The sequence below is a fragment of the Saccopteryx bilineata genome, chromosome 3 (genome assembly GCF_036850765.1).
Source record: "Saccopteryx bilineata isolate mSacBil1 chromosome 3, mSacBil1_pri_phased_curated, whole genome shotgun sequence".
In the NCBI taxonomy this organism is placed as follows: Eukaryota; Metazoa; Chordata; class Mammalia; order Chiroptera; family Emballonuridae; genus Saccopteryx; species Saccopteryx bilineata.
The window spans coordinates 52,967,633-52,988,918 of record NC_089492.1 but is presented as its reverse complement, the minus strand read 5'-3'; the positions used below and the strand labels follow the sequence as shown (position 1 = coordinate 52,988,918).

Sequence of the window (21,286 nt, the reverse complement as noted above, 5' to 3'; positions counted from 1 at the left end):
ATGTCCATGTACACACATATATCTATAACTATTTCTATATTTACCTCTAAAAACTATTAAAATCATGAGTTAATTGATGATACCTCAATTCCAGCCCAATTATCTCAGACTCTTGTTAGCCTGCTACCTCTCTGTGTTAGTAAATCCCTTTTCTGACAGTAAGAAACCTGGCTCTCATTACTTTCCCTGTATCTGCATGTTTTCTCACTGTGATCAGTTTCCCAGCTACTCCACCTGCCTATTCTGGGCCCCCTTTTCTGGGCTTCCGGGCACACTACTGCTTCTGTGCAGATCTCCTCCAGCATTCCATGTTTTCCACATCTGGAAGCAAGGAAAGAGAATAATTACTTGTTTAAATTGATTTTTAAATTATTTTAAGTGTAAAATGTGACCATAACAATAATATCAAAGGTTTCTTCTGCACTATTTTACTTACTGCAGAAAAATCTTCAGGAATAAATTAAAAACAAAATCACAAGGTATTATTTTTTATTATTTTGTATGGGATCAGCTATACTTTTGAAACTATAAGATTGTACCTTTAAAACCAAAAACTGTTCCTTGGGTTTCAGTCATTGCTAGAGCAAAACCAAAGTTTGGCTTTACCTACTAGGATTTTTTTTTCTTTTTACTAAAAGTATAAGAAAGAAAGAGGAATAATATTTTCTAAAGTGTTCATAGAATTTGTGGCAACTTTAAGGAAATACTTCATAAACATATTGCCTCTCCTTCTGTCAGCTTCACATACACTCACATCACTCTCTATGATCTTAAACAACAAAATAATAATGCATAACAAGTCAGATTTCATGACTTGCCCAAAGTGCAGAGGCTGGCCAATCTAATTTACAATGTTTCTATGCATGATTAAATTCCCATGAGTTATTTCCATCTTCAGTGTAAGAGAAAAAAAAAAAGAAAGTTCAGTGGAACTATATCGAAATGAAGACCAAGCACTGAGCCTCCAAATCGGGCTCAGCTCCTCCCTGAACTGCATCTTCTACGACTGCTGTGTTTCAGCACAGTTCAGGAGATGCACTGCCAGCAGCCTTTACAACACTGACAGTGAGCAGCTGCAAGTTCAGGTGCAAGAGACAGCCTAGGGACACATCACAGCCTCTTCTATTCTTGGTAAATCTTTTCTCCTTTTCCAAAATTAAAGAAGGAAATCTCTGTGTTCTTTCTACAAATAAGGCGATGATAAAACATCTCAGGTCTAGGATAAGCAGTCCCTTAATAAACAAAGGCTATAAGCATTGTGATTTAACAAAGATTAATCATACATGTATGCATTAACTGGTTTGGTCATTGTATGTAATCAAATGTACAAAACAGATCTAATAGGTCAATTTGGTTTTAGGATAGTTGTTCAAATTGAAGCTTTAACTTTTGAGCAGATTAAGTTTTCAATAGTTGACAGGCCTATGCTGATTTGATTTTGCCAAATACTTATTCTATTTAACAAATGAATTATAACAGTTATCTATAAAGATAATTAATGTAAATACTTTTCAACACTTTCACCTAGCATTTGATTTGGGTATATTTTAATAGTGAATATTTCTGATGCACATGTATCACATATAATCACCAGTTCTAATTCAGTCGTATGCAAATATCCTATTATGGCCACCTGGGCAGTCCCATGTAAACTGGCTCTTTTCTGTCTTTCTACTCTAATCTCTCACTGTTTTCTGCCTCCATGGCTATATTCTAGCTAACTGGCCTCTGGATGTTTCTAAAACATGCCAAGCTCTTTCCCCGTCAAAACCTATGTTTTCTTTCTTCTACATGGAGCCAAGATCACCTAATATTTTTTTATGGCTAGCTCCCTCATTCAATGACAGTTACACTGAGAGACCATGCTAGCCATGTGTGCCATCTTCCACACAAATGTGTCACACTCTGGTCTCTCACCTGCTTTATAATTTCTTAAAGCACTCATTAGTAGTAGTCATCATTACTTTATATTTGTTTACTGTTTATCACTCTCCCCATTAAAATCCTAGCTTCCTGAGACATTTTTTTGTGATGTACATTACTGTGTCCCTGTGTCCAGAACAGTTAGTGATTGGGAGGTCATGGGAGCTCAACAAGATTGGTTGAATAAATGAAAGATCTCCTGAGATTGAGCTCATTAAAGGATTTCCCCTATGACCTCAATTGGACCAAAACTGGAGACACTTTTGACTGCTGGTCAGTTGTTTACTATGCATTTCCATGTCCTTTCTTTAAAACAAACAAAAAAAAAGGCTGCCCTTCCCCCCTAGAGCTTTTATTGCTTTTATTGAAGCTTCATTATGTCCCGTGAAGAGAAGGAATGTTCCCTATGGACATGTATTTCATTAACAGACTATTATCTCACAGAGGAACTAAGAACTTCCAGAAGAAGGGTGCTGGTTATAAGAGTCTCTAAATAATTTTGACTGATTAGGTATCTTAATCCAGTTGCCAGTTAATTGTGTTTGTTTGTGATTAAGAATATGATTTTCACCTACTCTCCCTCCACAATCTCCCTGTGCTTGGAGAGAGCCAATCTTCCTGCCCACTTCATATCTGCCGCCAGCTCTTTGAAGGTGTTTGCTGAGGGGATGAGACCACTGCTATCACCTGGAGCCAGGAGCTGGGAAGAAGGAATCTCTGTCAAGCCACCTGCAGGCTGACTAAGAAAGATCCCTACGCCCATAGCAAACACGGCGAGATCTGAGGACAGGTGCCCCTTCCCCTTCCCTACCCCCTCTCTCTATACCCACGTTACTATTTCTAGGGAGAAAATGACTCCTAAATGATAAGTTGAAATGCTGACAAAAATTAAATGTTTTTTAAAGCAGGGCTTCTCAAACTATCTGTGGAGAAAAATCAGATTTTTCCTTTATTTCCAATCTGTCACACATTGAAACTTTAAAATACACATACAAAAAAAGACCTAACTCACTAAAAAAATAACATTTTTTGTTTTGTATTTTGTGAAAAATCAAGCTTTCATCTTTTATGATAAGGTTCAGCAGATATCGAATTACTGTCAAATTGCTACCAAAGTTCCAACCTATTTACTTGCAGTTTCTCCCCCTTCCTCTGCAGCCCGGGCACAGAAAGGAGGCAGTCCCATCCCGCAGAGTACACACAACCTGGCAGAAAGATGGGTCCTAAAACATCAGCCCTTTTTTCATTTTGATATCTTAGGTTACTAGTCCTTATTGCATTTTATTTTCTGTAAAGGAGATATCAAATTGATTATAAATCATTAACAAGCACTCGGTCAACAAGAAGCCACTTATTGACAGTATTTACTATTGAACAACGAGGTTATTTGAGGGACAAGCAGACCCTGCCAGCCTCCCTGTAGAGAGTGGAGATGGGAAAGCATTCAGCTCCTCTGCTGGGATCTGATGTAGGTATAGAAGAAAGGATTGGAAAACCACCTTGGTGACAAAAAGGAAAGGGGGGATTGGTCTTTTTTAGATTGTTATTTTCCAATAATCTGCTTTTAAGTCATGGATTTGAATTCTTTCTTTTGCTATCAAAAATTTAAACCAATTTTATTAACCATAGCTACTCTTACACATTATAGATACACTGTTTTGCCAATGAAGAAGAAACAAATGAAGTTGCTAATAGTCATTTTGGGCACCCTGCTACCAGAAGCCAAAACTTAAAGGGTGTAGGTCCTTTACCTAAAAGCACTTAGAGCTATGACAACACCTACACTTCAGCGTGCTGCTTCTGTAGACAGTATAGGCTCACCCCAGGTGCCTTTTGTCTTCTAATGAGATCAGGCTTTGTGGCCAAACTCTTCACACCATTTCCCGACTCATTCTAATTTCTAATTTTGTACATAACTTGGAATTCTGACTTTAATTCCCATCTTCCTTTTGTTTTCATGATCATCAACAAAGTTATGGGTGCAAGTTTCTATATATGGGAAGTATTTCCATATAATAAAATATTGATTTTTTGGTATTATATACAGTATTATTACCATACTAAGGCCTTTCTTCAGACAGAAGTTTTTAAATTGTTAATTGATGAGAAATTGTATTTTTGAGGCATATATTTAAACTGTTTACCCACAGTTCCTTCCATTCTAAATCACAGCTCTATATATTCTCAAAGATGCTTAAATTGTCTAGTCATTACCTCAGTTTTAAATTTTTTGTAAATAGTTTTCTTGACTTTAAATCTTATTCAAATTATTCAAATGATCTTTAAGTGATCTTATTTTACTGTTTCACATATCTGTAGGTTTTCTCTAAATCGGGCAAAAGAAAATGTCTTTAAGCCTTTTAGAGCAAGAACTTTCTGTAAGGAGATCTAAAATTGTGACGCTGTCAAATGGCTACAACATGGAATAATATACAAAGGAGAAAAATTATTTCTTTTGTAGATTTATTTTCAGTACATATATGCACAATACATTTAAAGTGATATGTTCGTTTGTTTAAAAAACCTTGGCATCACTTTTTAAAGACATGAATTTGCAAAGTGGAAGTGATTTGTAGTTTTGCAAAATCTATAATTAATGTATATACAGTACTTTGCAAGTTATTTTTATGTAGATATTTCAATTTAATCTTCAAAGTAATCCTACTAGTTACATGTTACATGTTTTTACTGTTATTTTTTTTTCTTTTTTCCAGAAGAGGAAAATGAAACATGAAATGACTCACTGGAGTCACAAACCTAGGAATAATTGAATTCCTTGACTCCACAATTTATGCTTTTTGTACTATTCCACACTGTTAACATGGCTTCATACATGCAAAAAGTCTGATTCTACCATCATCCTATTAGCCACTGTATTATTACTTCAACGCTTGAGGACTCCAGTTTTCTTACATTACTATGACTATTCTAGCCTGGTTTGAACTTAGGACAATGTGCTTTTCATTCAATATTTTTGCAGTTATATTTTCTATGTTCACAGACTAAGCTTGTATAACAAATATGGTAACACAGTATCCTAAATTTAGCTTATTATCATAACCTCCTAGGAGAGCATGCTCCAATTTCCCAGACTCCTCCCAACAGAGATTCTACTCAGTCTAGAAAGGGCTTGGGAATTTGTGTTACAAGCACCTTAGTGGTCTTAGAAAACATTGCTTTAACATATTAAAAACACTAAATTCTTTTTTTTATATATAAATAAATTTTTATTTTAATAGGGTGACATCAATAAATCAGGGTACATACATTCAAAGAAAACATTTCCAGGTTATCTTGTCATTTAGTTCTGTTGCATACCCATCACCCAAAGAGAGATCGTCCTCTGCCACCCTCCATCCAGTTCTCTCTGTACCCCTCCCCCTCCCCTCCCCCTCTCCCTCCTTCCCTCCCCCCACCCCCCATAGCCACCACACTCCTGTTCATGCCTCTCAGTCTCGCTTTTATGTCCCACCAATGTATGGAATCCTGCAGTTCCTGTTTTTTTCTGATTCGCTTATTTCACCCCACACAATGCTACCAAGACTCCACCATTCCGCTATAAGTGATCCGATGTCACCATTTCTCCTAGCTGAATAATATACCATGGTGTATATGTGCCCCATCTTCTTCATCCAGTCCTCTATTTTTTTTTACAGTGATTAAAAGCCTTTAAGCAAACTCTTGGCCAATACAGCAAGAATCCCTAAATGAGTAGTGTCCTTAACATGTTCCCCAAGTCCAAGTTGGCCCCCTTACCATGCCAAATTTCTGAAAAATGCAACCCAACCACAGTTCAGTCTGTTAGGAGCTGTCACAGGGAGCAGGAGTCCAGGAAAGTTCCCCACAGGAAAAGTCCGTATGGCACTGGAATTGTTGTCACCATTCTATACTTTGCAGCTCATGTCCAAGTCCCAATGACCGCTGCTTCTAGCTGGTAATGATTCAGGTAGACTGGAAAAAGCCATTTGCAGCATGCATGGATATGGAGCTTCTGTTCTCCTCTGCCTGGAGAGTTGAGACCAGGTTGCTTTTCCCTGGAGCTCTGTGACTGTGGCCTGGTAAAGAGAACCTTGGGATACACTAAGCTTGGTGGCAAAGGTAAATTCATAATACAAGTTGGCAAAAGGAGGAAAGAGAGCTCTAAATTAAGAGTAGGTCCCAGCCTGAAATATGAGTGGGGCATTGAGGTAGGAGGAATAAAGGAAATACTATATATTAAGCAAAGCAGCAGAAAATAGGACTATCAACACCCACAACAGAGATCTTTGAGGGAAGAATAAAAAACCTGACTATTCAGGCAAAACATAGTTAAGTGGCCCTTGTGCGAATGAGATCAGTTTACCTGCTTCTTGGAAGAAATACCCTAGGCTCGTCCACAGTGTCGTAGATGGGGTCGACGGCCCTGGGCACCTTCAGCCTTCAGTGGCAAACCCCAGTTTTCTGGGCAAGGTTAGGTCATAGGTGGCTGGAGCAGGGCTGGAAGAGACTGAACCCTCCCTTAGAGGAGCGAGGGGGAAGCCCACCTTCCAGTGTCCCTGTTTCCTCACAGCAGAGGTGTGTAAGCCTGGCAGGCTTTAGCTCAATGACCTTCCTTTCCACTATTGAAGCAGGACCCAGATGGCATCCTATGAGACCCCTTTGGGGTGCTGGAGCCTTTAAGGGTGTATCCTAAAAGCTGGTAGTTCCCCCTGATCTCTATTGGGCTTTTTCTGCCTCTAGGTATCTTAAAAGCCATTCTCAGAAGATCTCACTGAGGGGTTTGAGGATCCCCATCCGCCTATATAAATCTTTTCCATATATCTGGAGTTATTTGGAAAAAAGACAGAACAGTGTTATTAGCTAGATCTAATAAAGAAGGTAGATTTGGTGTCTCCTGTTCATCAGCTTTCAAAAGAAATGTAAAATTTTTTTTTTTTTTAAGTAAAAAGCATGATATGGTAGACCCGTCGGAGTCATTGGCCTGGTGTGCAGGATTCCCGGGTTTGATTCCTGGCCAGAGCACACAGGAGAAGCACCCATCTACCTCTCCACCCCTCCCCCTCTCCCCCCTCTCGGTCCCTCTCCTCCCGCCCGCAGCCAAGGCTCCACCGGAGCAAATCCACCCTGGGCACTAAGGATGGCCCCATGGCCTCCGCCCCAGTCGCTAGAATGGCTCCGGTTGTAACAGAGCAACATCCCAGATGGGCAGAGCATTCCCCCCGGTAGGCATGCCAGGTGGATCCCAGTCAGGCGCATGCAGGAGTCTGTCTGCTTGCCTCCCCATCCCCATCCTCAGAAATATACAAAAAATAAATAAATAAAAGAAAAAATACAAAAAAAAAATACAAAAAAAATAAAAAAAAGGGGGGGGGCATTCCCTTGTGCTAAAGCTCCAGGAAGCATGGAGTGAGCTTGAGTATGTCCTATGAAACATGGAGCTCTATGTTTACATATAAGTCTTTGAAGAAGGAGGAACTGCTGAAATAGTTTGTCAGCATTTGTCCCTAAGACAGCAGTCTTTATAGTGGGAACACCATACGTAAATATTTGCTGTCTGTCTATAGATTAAGGGGGGAATATGGCCAATGCTGAAAAGCCATGATCTTTGAAAAACACTAAATTCTTAATGATATACAATAGAATTGTTGCCACATAGAGGAAAGCTGTAATGTATGCCAGTTTAAATTTAAGGTAACCCTAATGCTGTTATTCCTAAAAAGCAATCGACCCTGAGAAAAGAAACACATACCAAGAAGGGCTCCTCAGGGCTAACTGGGCTCCAATTAAAAGTAAAGCCTAGCTGCTGTTTCTCAACAGGGGCCTCTCAGGCAAACCACCCTTCAAGAGAAACATGCACTGAACTACCTGTCTGCTGTATGCTGCTGCTATCTGAGCCAGCCCTTATAAAGAAGTTCCTAGAACTGTATTTCAACCAGTTAAGACTGAAACTTTCCCCAGCCAATCAGAGCTGTGCAGCTATATCCACCACGCCCCCCCCCCCCCCCACTAGCATCTTCACTGGCCAATCAGAGCAACTCCATTCTGACTAATCAGGACAGTTCTTTTTGAGCCAATCAAACTATGAGGGTTTGGAGTCTTCATTTGCATAAGGATACATCAGTCAGGTACATGGGGTAACAACTTTTCTCTATATAAATCAGCTCCCCTCTGGCTGGGGTAGTACACTTTCCCTTATCACCTAAGTCTGAAGATTGCCTTTCTCCAGCTGAAGCTAAAAACATTGAAAACATCTCTTCAAAGAGAGTAGAGCAGCTCTGAGCAGACAGAGCTGAAAGGAGAAGAAAGAGTTGTCCATAAGGAGAGCCACCTCACCCAGGGCCACCTAACAGCCATGCTCTACCATAGCTATGCTGTATCATAATTCAACTGTATAACATTATAAAGCTCTTCACAGCTGTGCTGTTCTCATAACCATGCTGTATCACATATGAGAAGTTTTATACTGAATAAAGTTTCCTTCTTCACTGCTCCCCAAGTTGGGGATCCTATTGGCATTGAATCAGTGACTTAAGGGTTGACAAAACAAAAAACAAAAGTTCTTAGCCCTGATTATTTGTAGGAAAGATCTTAACATCATCTTACTACTTTTTTTTTCACAAAATAGACTTAGCCTGGGCTATCGTCAATGTCTTTTGCCAAATGCCAAAAATTATGACACAAAGATTTCTTGTGGTACACATCTCTTTCAGCCATTCCCAGAAAGAATTCCTCCCAGAAAGAATTATTTATGCATCTAATAGCTATTTTTCTTAATTTTGTTAACAGAGTTCAGGACACAGTATATTGCAATTGGTTATTTTTGTTACAATTGACCTTTCCTATTTGTCTTTATACCACTTTACACCACTTTATACCATTTTGGGACACAATGTAAAATGCTTAATAAGAATGGTGGAAAAGGACTGGATATCTTCTTAGCCTTTTTTATTATTATTATTATTTTATTATTTTTTATTTTTCTGAAGCTGGAAACGGGGAGGCAGTCAGACAGACTCCCGCATGCGCCCAACCGGGATCCACCCGCCTGCCCACCAGGGGGCGATGCTCTGCCCTTCATGGGTGTCGCTCTGTCGCAACCAGAGCCACTCTAGTGCCTGGGGCAGAGGCCAAGGAGCCATCCCCAGCGCCCGGGCCATCTTTTGCTCCAATGGAGCCTCGGCTGTGGGAGAGGAAGGAGAGGGGGAGAGGTGGAGAAGCAGATGGGCGCCTCTCCTGTGTGCCCTGGCCGGGAATCGAACCCGGGACTTCTGTACGCCAGGCTGACACTCTACCACTGAGCCAACCGGCCAGGGCTTAGCCTTCTTAAATACTGTTTTCTCTGTGTTTATTTTAGTTTATTTCAGTTGCTCTTAAGCATTCAGGCAATGCTGGGCACATATAAAAATCATCTGGCCTTTATTAAATACATACTACCACTGAATTAGCCCACAGGTTTCAAGTAATTTTAAGAAAATTCAAAAGGCAGTCCAAATTATTTATAAGCAAAGCATATCATTTATTACATAAATATAATTTTAAATGTTTTATTGCTGCAGTAGCAAAGACATTGAAAACATTTAGACATCTGATTAACAACAGATGAATTTGGATAAGGGATATGTAGATTTTTGTGCAATTTTTATTTTAGTAACTCTTTAATAAGTTTGAAATCATTTCCAAATAAAGGTTTTTTTAGTTAGACATTAAACATTGAAAATACATTATGCTAAGTGGAAATAAAAAGCCAATCACAAAGGACCACAAACTATATGATTTTGTTTATATCAAATGTTGAGAATAGGTAAGTAAACCTCTAGACAGAATAAAAATTACTGATTGCTTAGGGATGTGGGTGAGTATAGAGGCATAGGGGTGGAGTGATAGCTGAAAGGTATGGGGTTACTTTGGGGGTAATGAAGATGTTGGAAACTTGATTGTAGTGATGAATGCACAACTCTGAATTTACTAAAAACCACTTAATTGTACACTTACGTGGGTGAATTATTTCGTATGCAAATGAAATCTCAAGCTATTATTTAAAAAAATTAGAAATCAGAGACAATATAGAAAAGACACAGATATTAAAATTTATTTGAAATTGAAAACTAATCAGAAGATGCAGTCACTTCACATAACACCAATTAGGATATTATTCCTCTTCCTTCCCCTGCCCCACTCAGGCACACTTTCACATTAGCAGTAGATGGATTATCTTCTCTCCAGAGTAGTTAAGAAAAGAATGTCTTAACACATAAACTAATTGATTTATGATTAGTCATAGAATAATTTAAACACCTGCAAGTTTGACTTTAAATTTATCTACTATTTCATGTTTTACTTTCAACTTGAATTTTTGGATACTTTCGAAAGAACTTTTGTTTAAAGCATTCTGCAAAGTTACTTTAGAATTCTAAATGAGATAGTTCCTCTCTTCCCACCTTCCCGCCTGGGATGGATAAAATGAATTTTCACCCTCTCCCTCAGTCTTACTAAGATTAAATGGCAATTAAGATTTGTGGCAGGAATACTGATGAATTTTAAAATAAAGAAAGGTAAGTTTTTCTCAATCGAACTAAAAATTACATTTGGTAATTGTCAGAATGGGAAGAAAATTTTAACATACAATACAGTACTACTTTGTTTTTCTAATTGTTGGTTAGTGTGTTTTGGTCATTTATTCATTTTGGGATGAGATATTTCAGAAAATTTTTGCTTAATGTATAGTAATATAAGTAAGGTTGGGGCTTAAGTGAGCTTTTTTTTAAAAAAAAATTGTTATTCATTTTAAAGAGGCAGAGGGAGAGAGAGAGAGAAAGAAAGAAGGGGGTCGAAGCAGGAAGCGTCAACTCCCATATGTGCCTTGACCAGGCAAGCCCAGGGTTTTGAACCCACAAACTTAGTGTTCCAGGTCAATGCTTTATCTACTGCACCACCACAGGTTAGGTGGGGCTTAAGTGAGCTTTTAAAATAGTTGGGTAGGAGAAAATTATTATCAGTAATGAATATTTCATCTTTTTACATATGAAGAGAGATAATTTTACAGATAGTTTAAAAGGTATGTCGCCATGTTCTGTGTGAAACTGCTTTCCTTAGGTGTCTGAGGGCCCAAAATTACAAAGAGAATTGTTATTTCTCTACAAATTGAACTCTGTACTAACCAGAATGTTTTCAGACTTAAGCTTGAGAGACTGTGGCAACATGCCATTGCATGCAAATTTAAGGTGACCAATCATCCTCCTTTAGGAAGGACAGTCCTTCTTTTGTAAGTTCCATCCTCCCTGGAAAAGTGTCCTTCTTTTTGATATTGGACAACTAATCTGTAAATGTCCGTATTCAATCAATGCAGAGTCGGTCCATTGCGTGTGATGTGACATATTTGTATCTAAATGAGTACTTTTTTCTTACAATTATTATTAAAAATTAATAGGTATGTAAGCATCATTACAATATAAAATATTACAAATGTTTTTATTATGCATTTATATTATAGTGTATTGTTGCAGTGAATAAATTTTTTTTTTATTTACAATATTGTTTTCTTCAATTTATTTTTGTCCTCCTTTTCATTGTAAAAAAGCTGGTCACCTTAGCAAATTGCTAGAGAATTCTACCTGGGGGCAAGAACATTGTTGCTTCATTATAAAGCGAGGCATCTGGGGTGTCGATAATGTCAGCACCACTCCACCACTCCACGGGTTAGCAAATGATTTTATTAGCTGATGTTTAAACATCTTATTTGTTCTTCCTGCTTTAAAAAGAACTATTTTTCTTAAATTGATTGTGGCAAGTTTTCTGTTTGAAAACCTTTGTTGGAAGAGAAAATGAATTCTACTGGTAAGCAATAGACCCAGGGGCTTACTATTCAGTTTTGAATTCTGGGGCTTTTTCCTACCAAAACAAATAGTATATTGTAGTCAGGAAAAAAAATTTTTTTACTCATTTTTGATTCTTTTATTACCCCACACTTCAGAGATACTAGTCATTTTTTATTTTTGGTCAGGAAAAAAAGTGGTGAAGGGGGCTGCAAATTTATGAAGGAATTAGATTTCTGGAAAGCCAAATGGATTATTTACCTTTTAGTCACCTTAACCTACTTTTGATCTCATAAAAATGGAGTTCATTACTTCCATAGAACCAGATAATTCCTAATACAAACAGAAAACATTTTTAAGGTTCAAAGAAAGACACATTTATTTTACAGTTCCTAAATAAAACAAACCAACAACAAAAAAAATTGAGTTTATAATTGTGTTTCTACTATTCTAATTATTTATATGTGCTATATACAGTCCCTCAATTTCTAATTTCAGAAAGTTAATTGGTAAAAGAGGGTTTAATAATTATTGTTCTCTATACTGTTCTGATTATTCGTATTTTTAAAAAGCTCACACTTAACTTCTTTTTAAAATTTTTTATTGAATTTATTGGGGTGACACTGGTTAACATAATTATACAGGTTTCAGGTAACCAATTCTATAGTACGTCTTGTACACATGTACACCGTATTATGTGTTCACCTAACCCCCAACTCAAGTCTATCTCACACTTAATTTCAGAAGACATAGTCTCTTAATACTGTTAGATAACATATTTAACTTAAATGAAGTGAATATCAGTAGAATAGATATTATCTGTTTGATAATATCAACTATACCAAATAATTCTGTGGTCTACTTCATAATCCCAAGTAAAGTTTTGACACAACAGAAATTTTCTAGAAGAGCCAAGTTATTGAATTTTACTTGGAATCAGCTCTGAAATATGGACATATGTTTATCCCACAAATCTGTCAAGAAGTATTCATCAGTAGAAGGTACCTTCCCCAAATAGCTAACAAAATCATCTATTTGAAATAAATGCATTTCTTTTGGTTAAAAAAAACCTTTGAATTATAGAACATCATCATTTTGACCTACTTCTTACACTAGAAATACTTTATTAAGTTAGATCAAACACAGGCTCTTTGCCTCAACTAAATGGACATGCTAAACTGGCTCCAAAGTTGATTTGTGGAACTCATTATGGACTTCACAAAGTGTTCAAGGTTACTTTTCAATTTGTTTCAGCCAGAATCAATAAATCTCTCACCTGGTTTCTTTGCTGTACGTATTGTACTGGTTAATCATGTATACACATGGCATAGCACATTAGACTTGGAGAAAGAGTTTTCTGAAGGGAGCCAATTTTTAACTACTGTACTGTTGAAATTTGAAAACAAAAGGAAACTGCTCCTGTTTATTATTAAGGTGTGTTGTGAACCAAGAGCCATAAATAATCTGGCTGGCTAATTTCCAGAACCAGAAGAAGGAAGGGGGGTGCGGGAGAGAAAGAGAGAGAGAACTATCTTGTGAAATTGTTTTGTTTAAAAACTTAACATTTACTATAGAAAATTTTTAATAGGGAGCCGCAAGCATCCAACAAGTAAAGGGGATATAGTCAACTTGACAGATACAGAATTAAGTAAGCTTACTTATATACATGCATATTATTTTAAGAGAACATGAAATTTTCCTAGAGACTAAATATTGAACTTTAAATTTTCCTAGAGACTAAATATTGAACTTTAAATAGAAGAGCTGTAGCAAAGAAAATGTTTAAAAATTATCCCTGCAGTGACCCCTTTCTCATATATTGTTACACTTCTTTTTTTCTCTGGATCATTCTACTTATGTTTAGAATTAAGATTCAAGGTTCCACCTAATGGTGGATGGATGTAGCATGTATTTCAGTGGTGCCCATTCAACCCAATTCTGCCCCAATTGAGCTCCGAATTAGCTGTATGACTTTAGACTAATCATCTTGTTTCTTCTTCCATAAAATGTAAAAGTTGCATAAGATGATTTGGGGTGCCTCTCAGTTTTCACATTATGAGATTCTATAATTCTCCATATGGCAATGAGATTTCCAAACTCTTACCTCTTTGATGAAGTATGGAGGTGGAATATTTCTAACCCTCCATTTTCTATTATGCACAAAAATTCCCTGGGGCTGTGGTTAAAGTAACTTCCGTGAATAGCATTCTTATCGAGCAATGAGGAAATTCTCACCTGGTGGGTTCTTAAAACCTAGGCTTGGTGAAGCCTTCTTGCCTTAGGATTATTTTAAGCTTCTAATGCAGAAGAAGGCTGTGAAAACATCACTTTTAAAATAAATTTACCTAGGGGTATTTTTCACATTCTGAATGAAAATAACAGCTTGTGTATTTAGGAAATTAACATATATAAAAGACAATCCAAGGAAAAGGGACAGCAATTATAGCTGGGAGACAGGTTTAGATTTAAGACACTTGTTCACTCACATTCACTTGCTTATTGTAAAAAATGCATATGGGAGATAAAGAATTTTAAAAATAATGTCTATTTTTTATTTTAATGGAAATTATTTACTGAGATAAAATAAATGTTCAAACTATAAAACACTAGCAATCTCACATTCATTAAATCTGAACTCTAATCATTTTATATACTTTAATGCCATTTAGGGTATGCATGTCTCTTTCTAGTTTGACTCATCCTAAACCTTTATTTTAATCATTGTCACAAGTTAATAATGGTAAATCTAGTATTTATTCATCCACTCTTTTTTTTTTTACTAACATACCATACAATCACACTTTTCAAATGTAGAATTCAATGGCTTTTAGTACTATATTCACAGACATGTGCAACCATAACTGCAATCAATTTTAAAATGTTTTCATCACCCCCACCCCCATCTTTAGCAGTCACTCCTTAGACCTCCATGACCGTAAGAAATCACTAATCTACACTCTGCCTTTATAGTTTTGCAAATTTTGGATATTTCATATAAATAAGATCATATTCTATCTGGTCTTGTAAGATTGGCTTCTCTAGTAGCAAGATATTTTCAAGACTCATCCATGTTGTAGCAGGTATCAGTATTTTATTTCTTTCTCTGGCTGAATAATATTCCATTAGATGGTTATACCATGTTTTGTTTATCCACTCACCAGCCAATAGACATTTGGGTTGAATCTACTTGTTTAACTATTATAAATAATGCTGCTATGAATATTTGTATACACGTTTTTGTGCAGACTCATGGTTTCAATTTTATTGAGGTGAAATTGCTAGACTGTATGGTAATTTTATGTTTCACCATTTGAAGAACTGTCAGACTGTAGCTGCATTATGTTAAAAATCCTACCAGCATTATATGTGGGTTCCATTTCTTTGCATCATTACCAATACTTGTTATTACCAATCTTTTTTTTTTTTTTGTATTTTTCTGAAGTTGGAAACGAGGAGGCAGTCAGACAGACTCCCACATGTGCCCGACCGGGATCCACCCAGCATGCCCACCAGGTGGCAATGCTCTGCCCATCTGGGGCATTGCTCTGTTGCAACCAGAGCCATTCTAGCACCTGAGGCAGAGGCCACTGAGCCATCCTCAGCGCCTGGGCCAACTTTGCTCCAATGGAGCCTTGGCTGCGGGAAGGGAAGAGAAAGACAGAAAGGAAGGAGAGAGGGGGAGGGGTGGAGAAGCAGATGGGCGCTTCTCATGTGTGCCCTGGCTGGGAATCGAACCCAGGACTCCTGCACGCCAGGCCAACGCTCTACCACTGAGCTAACCGGCCAGGGCTTACCAACCTTTTTTTTTTTATCACAGCTATCCTAATGAGTATGAAGGATATCTCACTGTTGTTTTGATTTGCGTTTCCCTAATGGCATTTTTTTCAGGTGCTTATTGGTAATTTGTATATCTTTCTTGGAAAAATGTTTATTCAGACTCTTAAGCCCATTTTGAAATTAAATTCTCTTTTTTATTATTGAGCTGTAAGAATTTTTTTTTTTAATTCTAGTACAAGTGCCTTATCAGATCTATCATTTGCAAATGTTTTTTCCCTGGTTGTCTTTTTACTCTCTTAATGGAGTCCTTGGAAGCATAAAAGTTTTTAATTTTGAAGAAGTCCATTTTGTCTTGTTTTTTCATTGGTTACTTGTGCTTTTGATGTCATATCTAAGAAAAAATTGCCCAATTCAAGATTACGAAGATTTACATGTTTTCTTTTATGAATTTTATAATTCTGGCTTTTATATTTGTTTGATCCACTTCTTTGAATTTTATTTATATTTTTAAAAATAAAATGCACATAACATAAAACTTACCATTTTACCGATGTTTAAGTGTTCACTAGTATTAAATAGTTCAGGAGGGTTAAGTATATTGACATTGTCATGCAACTAATATCTAGCACTTTTCATCTTGCAAAACTGAAATGCTAAAGCAGGGGTCCCCAAACTTTTTACACAGGGGCCAGTTCACTGTCCCTCAGACCATTGGAGGGCCGGACTATAAAAAAAACTATGAACAAATCCCTATGCACAGTGCACATATCTTATTTTAAAGTAAAAAAACAAAACAGGAACAAATACAATATTTAAAATAAAGAACAAGTAAATTTAAATCAACAAACTGACCAGTATTTCAATAGGAACTATGCTCCTGTCACTGACCACCAATGAAAGAAGTGCCCCTACCGGAAGTGCGGCGGGGGCCAGATAAGTGGCCTCAGGGGACCACATGCGGCTGGGCCGCAGTTTGGGGGCCCTTGTGCTAAAGTAATTAAACAACACCCCAATTCTCCCTTCCCCAGCCTCTGGCAACTATCATTCTAATTTCAGTCCATGAATTTGGCTGCCTTCTAAAAGCAGAATATTTGTCTTTTTGCAGTTGCCTTATTTCACTTACCATAATGCTCTCAGGTTTATCCATGCTGTAGCATGTGTCAGAATTTCCTTATAAGGGATGAATATTCTCCTATTGTATGTACATACCACATTTTGCTTACGTGTTCAATCCATTTTGAGTTAATTATTGTTGTTACAGTGTTAAGCGGAGTTCATCTTTATTTTTCTGCACGTGAAAATCCAGTTATTTCACCAGAGTGGCCATCTATTCTCAACAGATAAGGAATTGATTTATGTAACTATTATTTCAAACTCTTAAAAGTCAGGGAAAATTCAAAGGCTGTTTCAAAACACAGTGAGTACATAATCAGGGTACTTTGTGTTGTGAGTGACCATATGTATTTCAAGACACTTAAACCGAAACAAAATGTGAAAATGTCATGTTGTTGTTTCTTCCTTGTACTGTAGAATCTTTCTCCCTTTTTTGTTTTACTTTTGAAAATTAGTCTGTCACTACATGTGTTGCTTTAAAGGAATTGTGAACTGAATAATATAAAATGTAATTTAGAAATATTCAGTAATTATGATTGTTATCATCATATTTAAATATAGTCATTATAAAGCATGCATATGTACATATGAATAGAAAAAAAAGAATTATCAAAATCACTGCTACTTCTTTAATGGATATATCAGTAACCAAGAATCAATGTACACTTGACTACCAATAGATGGCACTAGACATTTAGTCAGGATTTCATTCATTTTTATTTTTCCCATAATATACATAACTATTACGTCTCCCACTGAAAAGAGAAACAATCTCTAGAGAGAATTTAAAATCACTGAAAGAAAATGGGCTCTCTTCATCATAGTCATATTCAAATTGACAATAAGTGAAGGCAGCTTTCAGTTAATCCTGTACCAGTGGGACGTGTTCACAGATTTTAGTTGCCCCACATTCAAAAAGAAAAGGCTTTAGTATTAGTATTCAGATGCCCCTTGAGTCAAGAATACAGTCAGATCTTCTGGAATCTACCGAGAATTAGCCAGGTAAACTTTAGAAGTGGTTTTCTTTATTCCTTTAAGTCTTGGGGGGAAATGCAATTATAGGTAGATAGTTATAGAACCAAACAAACAAATAATTGAGAACAGGACAGAATTCAACAACTTGTATGTTTTTTCTATATTGTTACAACAATTGTCAATATGATCACTGGTCAATTAAATATTATATGCATTTATATCTATTTCTACATATATGTAATCACACATATCCAATCGATTGTTGTTACATTGGAAATTAGAAAGTAGAAATAATTTACAAACTGACTTTTACATTAAAAGCCCACATATTACAGCAATATTATATATTAAATGTAGTGTTTCAGATCAACTTTATTTTTATTTGCAAATCTTCTACGATTGAGGAATTGTATTTTTTAAAAACAAGTAAACTTCGTGCTATTATTTAATGTACCCTAAGATTCAGAAGTCTAATATAATGGAAGATAAAGCCACAAAACAAAAACCCTGTACTCTCCAACCCATCCCTAGAATATGTCCAACTCTTTTTACAGCTTTTTGGCTGGATAACCATGGGAAATATGGGAATTGTGCCAGAGTCCTGAACCAAATGCTGAACCTAAGGATGTTTGGTCCTAGAATCTTACTTTCGTCCTAGTCAGTCCAGCTTTGCAGATGACCTAGGACAAAGTTAAACTTTTCCAGGCTTCTCTATAACAGAGCAAACTTTTTTTCAAAGATTTTATTTATTGATTTTTAGAGATAAGAGAGAGAGAGAGAAAGAGGTAGGGGAGAAGCTGGAAGCATCAATGCATAGGAGTTGCTTCCTATATGTTGCTTGACCAGGCAAGCCCAGGGTTTTGAGCCAGGAACCTCAGTGTTCCAGGTCAATGCTTTATCCACTGTGTCACCACAGATGAGTCCAGAGCAAACTTTCTTCATCTATTTTTTCATCGTACTTATTGAGGGTAAAAACACCTACAATGTTTATTTTGTCTTTGAAGTGCAACTTACTACCAAGCTAGATATCCTTTCCCCATCCCTGAACATGCACATACACACCATTTGGCATAATATTGGGCATAACATTCTACAGTAGAAAGTATCCATTATGATACTGGCTGGCTATCTCAGTGGATAGAGCATCAGCCTGGTGTACAGATATCCCAGTTTCAATCCCTGGTCAGGCACACATGAGAAGCAGCCATTTGCTTCTCTTCCTCCCTGCCCCCCTCCTTCTCTCTCTCTCTCTCCCCTTCTCCAGCCAGTGACTCGACTAGTTTGAGCATTGGCTCCAGGTACTGAGGATAGCTTGGCTGATTCACGAATCAGCCCCAGACAGGGGGTTGCCTGGTGGATCCCAGTCAGGGCTCATGTGGGAGTCTGTCTTTCTACCACCTCTCCTCTCACTTAAAAAAGTTATTTTCATTTTTTATTTTAGTTCTCATCTTAAGAAATTTAAATTTGGTAATTTATTTTGCTGTCAGAAGAAACTATTGCCCTTTATGACAAGACTCCATCAGATGCCAAGGATATTTACATTTCATATCATAGTACAAAGAACAACTTGAAGGCAGGAAAGCTTTTGGTAGACTGAATAAGTTTATATGCTTGTCTCCTGTTTTTTGTTTGTTTTAGGGAGAGAGACAGACAGACCGACAGACAGGAAGGGAGAGAGATGAGAAACATCAAATCATAGTTGTGGCACCTTAGTTGTTCATTGATTGCTTTCTCATGCGTGCCTTGACCAGGTGTTCCGCCAAGCCAGCAACCTTGGGCTCAAGCCAGCAACCATGAGGTCATGTCTATGATCCCACACTCAAGCCAGTGACCCCATGGTCAAGCTGGTGAGCCTGCTTTCAAGCCGACAACCTCGAGGTTTGAAACCTGAGTCCTCAGCATCCCAGGCCGACACTCGATCAACTGTACCACTGCCTGGTCAGGTACTTGTCTTGTTTTTCTGTTTTTGTTTTGTTTTGTTTTTTAACTTGAGAGGAGGGGAGATAGTGAGGCAGACTTCTGTGTATGCCGTGACTGGAATCCACCCAGCAACCCCATCTGGAGCCAGTGCTAAAATGCTGAGATATTCTTAGCACCTGAGGCCAATGTTTAGGCCAACCGAGCACTATCAGGGCTGATGCTCAAACCAATCAAGCCATTGGCTGCAGGAGAGATGGGAGAGAGAAGCAGATGGTTGCTTTTCTTGTGTGCCCTGACAGGGAATCAAACCCAGAAGGTCCATATGCCGGACCGATGCTCTATCCACTGAGCCACTGGCCAAGGCCTTATCTTATATTTTTTAAAGTAGGATTCATAGGCCTTAAAACCCCAGACATTCTTGGGGATCTATGGATTCTATGCAATTTAATAAATTTTGTTTTATGATTGGTTTTGTTTCGATAATATATATATATATCATATGCACACACATATGTATATATTTATATATATGATGGGCATATATTTTTCCAGGTCATGAGGATAACCACCTCATAACCAATGACTGACACTCAGGCTTGGATTTGTGTTTATGTATAATGGCACTAAGCGATACCACTGATCATTAGGACAAAAAAGGGGGGGGGGGCTTCTTTGTAAGGTCTTTTTGATTGTTGAAATCACACTCCTGTAGGTTTTCAACTAAAATTTAAATGATGTTTAGTATTTTCAAAACATCATTTAAACGTTTCCATTAAAAAATATGAGCCGGTTTAATCGATGTTAAAATAATTTCATATCAGATAGTTGACATTTCTTAACACTTCAGGGTTTACATTGTTATTGTGTTTTTATAATGATCATTTCTATGCAAATTATGTTTCATATACATAGCAGGTGTGGTTAGGTAGTATTTCTAGTACATGAACAGAAAATTCACCGTAGAAAGGCTAGCAGTTAGTATATTACTAATACTCTAAGGGTTAGGTAGGCCTTTTGCTCTTATGTGAACAAATTATAGGATCTTAATCCATTCTTCTAAATTGGAGGGCAAGTAGAAAGAGAACATAATGCATATTCCACATATTAATTAATAATCCAGAGGTTTCCTACAGCACCCTATAAACTAACATTAAAAACCTGGCATAAAACATATGAGTATTCACACTTAGTGGATAAATGAAATTGAAGAACCCTCAACAGCAGATTTTTTTCTGCCAAAGAAGTTGTAAAAATAATTTTAATTTTCAGTGATTTTTTTTTTTTACTTTAGAATTTTAGATGAGACTGTGGACCAATAATAGGATTCATCTAGCCCAGGTGGTCTTCACATCTGAATTCAGAATTCATTTGTATCCAGTGCAGAGGCAACTGTCATGTCAGTGCTCTTTGGAGCGACCAAGGACAAATAGGGAGAGTTTCTCTAGGAAAAAAAGAGCAGAAAGTATAATTTTTAAAATTTAGCTAAGCATCAACCTGAAATGCTGAGGTTGCTGGTTTGAAACCCTGAGCTTGCTCAGTCAAGACAGATACGAGAAGCAACAGCTATGAATTGATGCTTTCTGCTCTACCCACTGTCTTTCTCTCTCGCTATCTACCATTTCTCTAAAATCAATAAATAAAATCTAAAAATATCTATATACCTTTGGCCCTGGCAGGTTGGCTTAGTGGGTAGAATATTGGCTTGGTGTATGAACATCCCGGGTTTGATTCTCAGTCAGTGCACACAAGAGAAATGTCTATCTGCTTCACTCCCCCTCATGTATCCC

General features: G+C 37.2%; 1 long non-coding RNA gene across 1 annotated transcript in view; it reads left to right on the top strand.

The window, feature by feature from the left end:
• LOC136328518 (uncharacterized) overlaps window positions 1–21,286 on the top strand; it is a 40,392-nt gene that overhangs the window by 6,460 nt on the left and 12,646 nt on the right. Inside the window, exons 2-3 of the long non-coding RNA XR_010730063.1 lie at window positions 16,753–16,908; window positions 19,331–19,522. This is a non-coding gene — a long non-coding RNA (uncharacterized lncRNA). The remainder of the gene's footprint in view (window positions 1–16,752; window positions 16,909–19,330; window positions 19,523–21,286) is intronic.